Raw genomic sequence first — 10684 nt, 5'->3', positions numbered from 1 at the left:
TAGATTTTGCTGTTTTAAAGGTACAAGACAAGTAATATAAGTGATTAAACCAAATTTCATCACCATACCCGCCCTTTCTCGTCTGCCCACAATTGGTGACGTATTTCGATGTGGTACGTCCACGCTGCAGGTGCGTATAACGTTCCTAAGTGCGGGCAGTTTGAGACGAACAGCTCTACTTAGCAGAGAAGAGTCGATCCACAGTAGCGCCCCTCTCTCTGCGTCTACCTCTGTTCACTCACTAGAGAGAATCTGCTTAATATAAACAATTTAATTTGATAATTTTGACCATTAACACTTTGTGCGCTGTGTGAGTGAAAACAATGTATGTATTCTGTGCTTTCTAACTTTCACAGCAGTTGTCGGTTATGTGTTGATTCTGTCAGATGCCCTCACGGTTATAAAATCATTTTAGCGGTGCCGAGCCACAGGTTGAATATTTGGAAGTGACTGTTGGTTAACACGTAAGCTAGTGTTAATGGGTGCGTTTCAGTCGCTGTCATACTCGTCCCGTTGTCTGAAACGGAAAAAAATATATGTAATAGAATTATCAAAAAAAAAAAAGGACTTATTACTTGAAGCAGTGAAGCGAAAACGGGTTTTATGTTATGAGCAAATTTTTTGGCCCTTAACTCAAAAGAGAGTTCCATTTGAGAGTTCCAAAGTCTAGAGTTTAACAGTACCTTGTTAATGGCTATAAATGAACAGTTTAAATGCGTAAAAAGAGCAGCTGACCTGTTGCTTGCCATATGGGCTAGTTAGCTCACCTTCATATGTACCGCTAACCTGACTGGTTACTTATCTTAGTTTGCCTTCTCCAACAGTCACCATTACGTGGGGTCAGATATTTGTTAGCTAATAAGTTACTTCCATATACCCACCAACACATTCTACAGGTCAACACATTCCTGCTGCCCCTTTTGTGTATGTGTCATGACTGTTTACTTAATGATGTTTAAGTTGTTTGTGACCTAATTATTAACCACTAATAAAATCAGTTTAAACCATTCATAAACTTTTTGTATTCAATGCAGTAAGATTTAGCCTTTGGAACTAATGGTTTAGGGATATGCATACCCAGCTGCTTGCCTGTTGAAATTTGCCTGTAAAGGTGTGCTGCCATTCTGATTGCTTTCTTGCCTGTTTTCTGTCCTCCATGAGTGTTGGTCTGCATACTGACAGTCTTTCTGAACTGACTGCCATTCACATGTATAACTGTCTGCCTTCTGATCCTCAAGCCTGCCTGCTTACATGTTAGATTGCTGTCTGTCCACCAAACTGTAAAAATGATTTATGCTTTTGACTTCATATCGCCTTTTCAGAACAAAGTATTCCAGGAGAGTCCTAAGAAAACTTGGACCAGGACAAATGGAGAAACAGAAGCGTCTTTTTGGCAGGAAGATGTAAGGCCTTTGCACTACAATGTTAAAAAATCTTAGAATAACAATATTAATTTAAAATGATTCTTATTTATATAGCATATTCCTTATAGAACCCAAAATCTCAAGGTGCTTTACACTGCAATGAACGAACAGTATTCAGTAATAAAACATTGATCAAATAAAACAGTTAAAAGTCACAAAATATAAATGTAGAAAATGAAATTAATTGAAACAGAATTTAAATTAAACCGGCTAAACAAGCTGAACAATTAGATCAAGCTAAACAAGCCACTCTTTAATCTGTATTAAACACCAATAGAGCTTGCACTCTAAATACTTTCTGGACTATTCCAAAGTATCGGAACGATGAAACATGAAACAGATGAAACATGTTTCATCAGCCTTGTTATTTTAAAAGATTAGGAAGTAATGTTAAAGGAATTAGTCTTATTTTCCTTATAATGTGCTAAAGTAGAATAAAATAATTTTGATTGTATTGTGCAATTAACAAAATACAACATGGACCTGAGCTCTATGAGTGATTCATCCATTAAATAGAGAATAAGAATAACAATCTATAAACTTAGACACAAGCTCTCTCAAAATAATTTGATCATGGATTTTAGTTCAGGCTGTTGATGTTTGAAGAATAACAAACGAACAACATTTCCTTATATATTTTTGTTGTTTCCATAGTAAAATTCCTTCACCTCCAAAAGTGGCACGGGCTTCTTCAGTATTTAAAAAGGTGAGTTTAAAATGGCCAAATTTGTTTTTCATCAGAAAATCGAATTGTTGCTAATAAGTGAGATGTCAGCACAGTTGTTATCCTGATATTTAATTTCTTTTTATTCAACCTCTTCTATGGTTCTCAAAACAAGAGCAAGTCAAAAAGCACAAGACAAGACGAGAATAAACCTGTGAGGAATGACAGCAAAATGCTCCTTGATAGAGCCAAAAAAATCATCCCAGACTTGGAGAAGCTCGATATTGCACCAATCTTGACCCATTTTGTGATGGATCTGACTAATGAGTATGCCATTTTTAAACCTTCTTCTTCTTCTTCTTCTTCTTCTTCTTCTTCTTCTTCTTCTTCTTCTTCTTCTTCTTCTTCTTCTTCTTCTTCTTCTTCTTCTTCTTCTTCTTCTTCTTCTTCTTCTTCTGCTTTTTCAATTTATCATTTTTATTTTTGGTATACTTTTGAATGTATGAGATTTTTAGAATAAATATTAATTGTAGTTCTAAAGAATGCTTTTATTCACATTCTTTTAGGCAGTGGACATCTATCCGGAAAGCAATCCCTAGTCCAGTAAGTCATACTACATTGCTTACACATCAACATATTTTAAATGGGATTCATATTAATTCTAAACCAAACAACCAAAACCATTTTGGAGCAATTTTCAATGTTCGCCTTTCTATGTTATCTCTCCTTTCTTTCACAGGAGACAAAGGTCATGATCTCTCATATGGGTTCATTCATTGCCGACATTGTCAGTGAAGTAACTGTGATGGGTCTTCTTTCATCTCTGGAAGAAATGTTAGATGTTGATCTAAGATCAGTGTTGCTTGCAAATTCCAAGAAGGAAACTGCAGATTTGCTGAATGCTTTCCGTACCAGATCTTGTGAGATAAATCATTCAGCTTCAGTCCACGTGAAGGAGGGGACAGCTCATATAGACTCTCTAAGCAGAGATGTTAGGACTGCAGTTATTGATACGCATCGCAGTTGCCTGGATGACCATGAGAGAGACCAAATTGTGATGAAATTCCACTCGACTATGGAAGATACAAATTCAGAAGCAATGAGTGAGCTTCTGATAGGAGATACTGAGAGTTTGACATCGTTATCCTCAGATGTCCATGACGATGGTACATCTAGACCTATAAGTACCATTCCTATAGCTGGCTCTCCGGTTTCGGATATGCTTCAGCGCTTTGATGATGAGATGGAGGAATTTGCTGAACTGTCGCAAGACATCAATCCCCGCATAAAAGGAAGGACACATTTTTTGTCCCGTCATTTAATAAATCCTGACCTTGAAGGGGTCTCATCTTGTGAGCTCTGTGGTATGGTCATGCCAATCTACCTAGAGCAGGATGACTTGAAATCATCACAGGCATCATCAGAGCTATGCACAGATAGTATGAACACCTCCTCCGACGTCATGGCAAGCCAAGTTATGGAGTTGGTTGTCCCACCCTCTGTGAAGAAGGCTCAAGAGTCCCCCAGTGTACACAATGACTGGTCTTCCCTGTTCAGCATCGATATACATAGCTCTCCATCACTACAGTCTGAGATGTCTGCTAGGTCACCATGTACTGAGCCTGCTCTGGACAATCAGAGCAAAACCATGAAAGCCCAGAAGGGGAGATTGCATTTTCTATTCCCCTTCAGTAAGGTCTCAAAGGACTTAAAGGTAAAACATTTGACTTATTTCTTATTTAGATTTTGTTACATTATTCATTTTTAAAGTAGTGCATATTTGAATTTCATTTCACACTGAATGTGTATATATCACTTTGCATAAATGACATAATTTGTTCTAAATTATATTCTGTTGCATTATTACTGGTGTGTATCTGTACTTTTAGTTATAAATTTACTTATGCTCTGATATTTTTCTACTAAATCATTGTTTTGTTTTTGTTAGAAACTCAAAAAGAAAAGCAAGGAGCACCCTAACACTGTAGCTGCTGCTGCAACTACAGGTAAGAACATATTGCTAGAAACACATATGACAATTTAGTTGTTAGACAGAATATCACAGTTATATCCATTTTTTAAAAATCAATAACTTTTTTGTCTTATGATAGGTAGTGAAGATGTTTCCCCCATCTCGTCACGTTTCACGAGGATGTTATCGTTCTTTACAAGGCAACGCTCAAATCATCAATAAAGCCTGAAACATCAATTTGCTGAAAATGTGCAAAAATGGCTGGTTTTTGATTACATTTACATTTACATTTACAGCATTTAGCAGATGCTCTTATCCAGAGCGTCTTACAAAAGTGCTTTGTCCTTTACTCATAGAATATATCCTAGTACAGTACAGTAGGTTAGAGTCCAACATACCAGTGAACTAGAATACTGTAGAATACAGGGATCAATGCTGATACCTAGAAGTACAAAACACATAAGGTCTGTCTTAAACAATGATAAGTGCAATAAACAATAAGTGATAGAGATGTAATGTGGCCATAATTATCATATTTTTACATTTGATATTGTTTTGCAATACAGCAGAAGTTCAAATTTGGTTATGCTGCTGTGTTGGTTACAGATCATCACAGACTGGTCCCAAACAACAAACAACAAATTAGGGCATAGTTCACAACATAATCTACAAATAGTTTTAACGAAAATAAAGCATCTGCAAGTCCTAAAATGTGTTTTATATTTCTGTTGAAACATGAATCATATTAATTGCCAGCCCTTTTAAAGTTTCATATATTTTTTTTTCCTATTTTAAACACACAGAATCCCAAAACGATTTCTCTGTAGTAATACAGTTCACTACTGTAGTTGTAGATTTAGCTCCATTTAGCCCACAGTATCCCTTTAAATGAAACAAAGATTCAAAGTCAGAAGTTAAAATCCTATAGGAGTTAAATAAGAGCTTGATGTTGGATGTGAGATGTGTTCTGAACACATACTGCCAGTAAGTGCCAAAGAACCATTTTTAAATACAGTTACACCTCCCATTGAATTCAAAATACGACAGCCATCTTGTTAAACCCAACACTCACACATTGTATTTCAGATACATTTAATAGAGTTTCTCTGCCCAGAAACTACAATAATCAACTTCAATAATCCATCTGATGTTCAATGCAGGAATCCCTCCTGTCTGTCGCTGTTCCTCTTCCTCTCACAGGTAAGGGTACCAGTTGACTTTCCTCCGGCCGAGCGAGTAGGCTGCGGGCCGGTGGTGAAGAACGGAGCCGCTTCCTGACCTATCGTAGGATGACATCACAGACTGCTGGAACTGTGGCAGGAGCCAAGGCAAAAAAAAAATGGCAACAAGATATCGATAGGCATGTCAATATTCCCAGCACCCAGGTGAACTACTGCCTACCATGGGACTGTTGGAAACCTATTAAGATAGTATTGAGATTTTTATTTTAATTTTTTTACAAATCTATAAACTAAAAACAACATTATCTACTGACATACAACAATGTACAAAACAAGACACAACATATAAGAATTTGAATTTTAAAACATGTAATACATATCGATCTTCTTTCAGCCCTACAAAAGACTTCTTGATGAATCAGAAAAGAAGATCGACGGCCGTGGCCCGACGACGGAGGTGGTCGTAGCAGTGGTGTTGGTTCGGGCGGGCTGAGGACTCACACAGTGGCATGCCCTTGAGGTAATAAGGAGTGTTTACAGGCAAAAGAGACCGAACAATGCATTAGACATATTAATAACATAAAACATAAGGGAGTATAAAGATTCTGTGTCCTTTCAGATTGATTTGCGTACAGGGCAGAGGCATCTGCAGGCTTAAGCAAAGGATCCTAGGTAGGCTTTGGTGGACCTCAGGGTAAGATATATGACCTCTCCACCAGGCTCAAGACCATATAGAAAAACAATCTTCTTTAGGATAAGGTCAAGAGAAGCCTTCTCTTGGAATGTGTTGGAACATATTGATTAATGTATGGTTTGTATATAATAGTGCCGAATGCAAATAACAATATGTAAAAGTAGATTTGGTGAATACATTGTAACATTGGTAGTGGGATGGACAATTCTTTGTGCAAGAATGATGTTATTGGTTCATTTTTCTGCGGTTGCATTTAATATCACTATCCTTATGTATTTATATATCGCTTTTTACTGCAGATGTTGTCACAAAGCAGTTTTACAAATGTCCAAGTCCAAGCCCCCAGTGAGCAAGCCAAGGGCGACAGTGGCGAGGAAGAACTCCCTAGAGCATGAGGAAGAAACCTTGAGAGCAACCAAGACCCAAAGGGGAAGCCCATCCTCCTTTGCCTGGCAACGCTCACCACAATAATATCAATTTTAAGAGAGAAATAAATTAAAAAATGAAAAAATAAGCAGTTAATGTCCAGTCCAATTTGCTAGAGGCCCTAGTCTTGACGCGATGGTGTGCATGTGTCCAAAGCCCATCCCACAAGAGAGCATCCATTAAGGGCAAGGGAGAAGCAGTTGGCTAGGGTGGAGCTGTGGTGGCCTACAGCAGGGCACATCAGGGGGTGGTGGGAAGAGCCATGGCAGCTGAGACGGGTTGAGGCTCAGTAACATCATGACATCAGGAGTAGGTGTACCTCGGCAGAAAGAGAGACTAGATTATTAGGCATGTCCAGGTACAAGGGTGTGTAAATTAGGGAACTATAATGTGCAAAGATGGGCTCCGGCAGATCTAGCTATGGCAGCACAGCTAAAAGGAAAGAGCCAGAAGGAAACACAGGCACGAGGGCACCCTGGAACATCAGCACTCCGCCGCTCTCAGTCAACACACTCGAGTGACAAAAGAGAGGTGAAGTGACAGCATCATAACATCCCAGTTTATCATAACTCTCAAAACCCATGGACCCCCAAGATGGGAAGTAGTTAATAAAATACCTGACTGTACAGATACTAAAAAGAAATCTAGGATTATTTTTGTTATTTTCTATTGGGCTCAAGAGATAAGATGTTCGAGCAGTAATAAGTGTTTTTCTATAGGTGAGTAGGCTCTCCTTCCATGCAAGCTGGAAGACTACGGGCTTAGTGCGGTGCCATTTATGTTCTATTCTTTGAGTGTTTTGTTTTAAATTGCGAATGAGATCATTATACCAAGGTACTACATTTTTGTAGCTAATTTTTTTATTCTTAAATGGAGCAACATCATTAGGTGCACAGCAGAATACTGATTCTAAGCATTCAGTAATTTGATCAAGTTCCGTTGGGTTTGAGGGAATCCTAGGTGCAAATTATTAGTCTGGGAGATTCCCAATAAATCCAGGTGCAGTGGACGATGTGATCGTGTGTCTGGTATGATAGCGAGGCGAGGTTACTATAGTGTGGCTCATGCATAGTTTAAATGAAATTAGGGAATGGCCTGAGATGGCACCTGACTGGGGTAGTATAACTACCTTCTCCATGTCTACACCGTATGGCAGTACTAAGTCAAGCGTATGTTTACATTTACATTTACAGCATTTAGCAGTACGCTGTTATCCAGAGCGACTTACAAAAGTGCTTTGTCATTTACTCATAGAATATATCCTAGTACAGTACAGTAGGTTAGAGTCCAACATACCAGTGAACTAGAATACTGTAGAATACTGGGATCAATGCTGATACCTAGAAGTACAAAACACATAAGGTCTATCTTAAACAATGATAAGTGCAATAAACAATAAGTGATAGAGTTTGTTAATCAACATCATTGTAATAAACAATACCCTACAATAAGTACTAATTTAGTCAGTCAATATGAGAGCAGGGTAAGTATGTCCACCAGAGTGTGTGGGTTCTCTTTGTACATTGAAACCAATTGATTCTAATATAGAACTAAAGGCCAAGTTCAGAGGGTGTTGGGCACTATCAAAGTGAATATTGAAATCACCAACAATAATGGCACTTTCTACTAGAGCAGATCCCTCTCAGTATCTACAGCTAGACAAAACGCACCTGCCACCTTGTGGTCAGTTGAAGTATTTGCTAGTGATTCTAGACAGGTTTTCCAAGTGGACTGAGGCGTTTCCTTGTTCTAAGGAAGATGCCCGCGCTGTGGTTAAAATCCTAGCCAAGGAGATAATACCGAGGTACGGTGCGCCTCGGGTAATAGATTCAGATCAGGGACCCTGTTTCATTTCTATGGTAACTCAGAAACTATGCACCTACCTAACTATTGACTGGAAGTTTCACATCCCTTACCATCCTCAGTCATCTGGCATTGTTGACAAAATGAATTATACATTGAAACAAAGGCCATGATGGAAAACAGGAAAGAAATGGATAGATCTTGTCCTTCCTAGGTCTTCCTAAGTTCAAGACTGTTAACTCAATACACACTTTAAAACACTCAATACACAATTTCATTTTTTAATAATACTTGTTCAGGTTCCACTATTGTTCTCCAAACCATACATTATTCAATGTATGCATATTAATATTCAATACTTACACCAACCGGTTCTTGGTACCATTATGTTCAACCTGAGCTACTTGCATTTTATTTAAAAGGCGATCCTCTTCCATATCACCGGATGCCCATATTGCTTTTATTACCTCAATCTACTGCCAGCAGTGTTGTGTGAGATCAGAATGATGCCCAGTGCCACCACCAAATTGTCACTATTTGAGGTCGTTTTTGGTAGACCATTTACCACCCCATGGGTCAGAGGTAACCCAGGTGTTTCTCAGTCAGGTGACACAGCCATAGCTGATGACTGACAGACAAATCCCCTAAGACTTGGCTTGCGTTGCTTTGGTGTTGCAGGAAAGGTTTGAAGCCCTTGTTTTTGTCTGTCTGGCATTCAGATTTCCTGAGCAGCCATGTTGTGGTTCCTAATTAGGAACATGTTCCAGCCTACTCCATGCAAGCTGGAGCACTGGATCCACTCTTTAAATGTGCCTTTTTAAGGTGACGGCTTATAAAAGTCATCTCTGATTATTTTTTTTGTTGTTAGCTTTTTAATCTGTCAAGTCTGTAATTTTCCAGATTTATATCCATTAAAAAAACAGATGCTCTAAAGGGAGGGGGTGGACTCCTTCAGTGGTACAGCAGAAGTTGATAACTTCAAAATCATTTACAGCAGCTTCAACCTTGTACTAACAGAACAAATACGGACACAGCATTAACTAAACTATGGCCTGAGTGATTTAAGTAATTAGTGAAACTGGCACAGCACCACCAACCGTTTATTAAAGAAAACGTGTATGACACATGATTATCTTAATTCTTTTAATTAAAATAGTCCCTTGCAAGGCATATTATTCAATTATGTTCAAAGAGGTACATAGAGCATGCTGGCAAAACTGAACCGTTGAAGATACTACAGGAAATAAGAAATTTCCATAATGTGAATGAAACATTTATTTAAATGTATTGAATATTGCACATCTCAGAGCCTCCAGAGGTGGAAAAGACCAGGCCAGGTGAGCCATAGGTTGAATTGGACCCTGAATCCGAGGGCCAGGGTGTCCCCACCCGAATCCGAGGGCCAGGGCTCCCGCCAGACGCATGACGCTCGAATTTGATCTTCTTGAAGCAATTAACTAGAGTTAATTGAAAGCGGAAGAGGATGCCTGGAGCTGCGATGCCATACCTTTACGGAAAGATGAAAAAAGGAACACGAATCAAATAAATGAGACTGTTTGTTCTTCGAGGCTGAATGGGATGTGCCATAATAACCTTCAATTACTATATTGGTGTCCAAGCTGAAATTCAACTTAATTACAACAGCCGCAAGCCATGCAGATCTAGTTATGGGCTTTATTCAAAATTAAAACTAAAACAGAAGTAGATTTTAAAAAACACAACCACAATTCTGTGATTTATCTAATGCCAGCTAGTTAACTTCATAACTTATTCTCTGTTGATTTTCCCACCCTTAATCTTGCAGAAAGAAGGCTCAAGAAAATCAAGCGGATGTAAATCACAATCATCCATGTTGTTTTGCCTCCACATCACCCTGAAAGCGCTTTATTTAAATAATCTAGCTGTGCTGTATCGACAGGTATGAGAAGATTCCCACAGAATATCAATTTACTACTCTATGGATTCTTCATGACTTGCCAGTAAGGTAATAATAACAGGCAGGTGTAGCATCTAAAAGTGGAAAGTCCAAGTGCACGTGTTATTAGCTAGCCAGTAGACAAGATCAAATACAAGGTCACAAATTTTAACCTGCCCTTTATATGGAAAATCTGCAATATTTTATATTTGCCACATCGTTAGTGGATAGGTAGCTAGCTATAGTAATTAACCTGCAAAATGTGTTCTTAATCTGTTGATTGCAACTGTCAAACATTTTTTAAAAATGTGTTGAATATTACCCACTCACAGCCTACAGAGGTGGAAAAGACCAGGCCAGGTGAACCATAGAACAAGTTGAACCCTGAATCCGAGGGCCAGGGCGACCCCGCCCGAACCCGAGGGCCAGGGCTCCTGCCAGACGCATGACGCTCGAATTTCACCCTCTTGAAGCAGACGAGCCCACTAGAGGTAACTGAAGCGGAAGAGGATGCCTGGAGCTGCGATGCCATACCTTTCGGGAAAGATGAAAAAAGGAACACGAATCAAATAAATGAGACTGTTTGTTTTTCGAGGCTGAATGGG

Source organism: Electrophorus electricus, unplaced genomic scaffold (assembly GCF_041902795.1).
Source record: "Electrophorus electricus isolate QZ-2024a unplaced genomic scaffold, ASM4190279v1 Scaffold39, whole genome shotgun sequence".
Taxonomy (NCBI): domain Eukaryota; kingdom Metazoa; phylum Chordata; class Actinopteri; order Gymnotiformes; family Gymnotidae; genus Electrophorus; species Electrophorus electricus.
Note: the sequence above shows the minus strand (reverse complement) of the source record.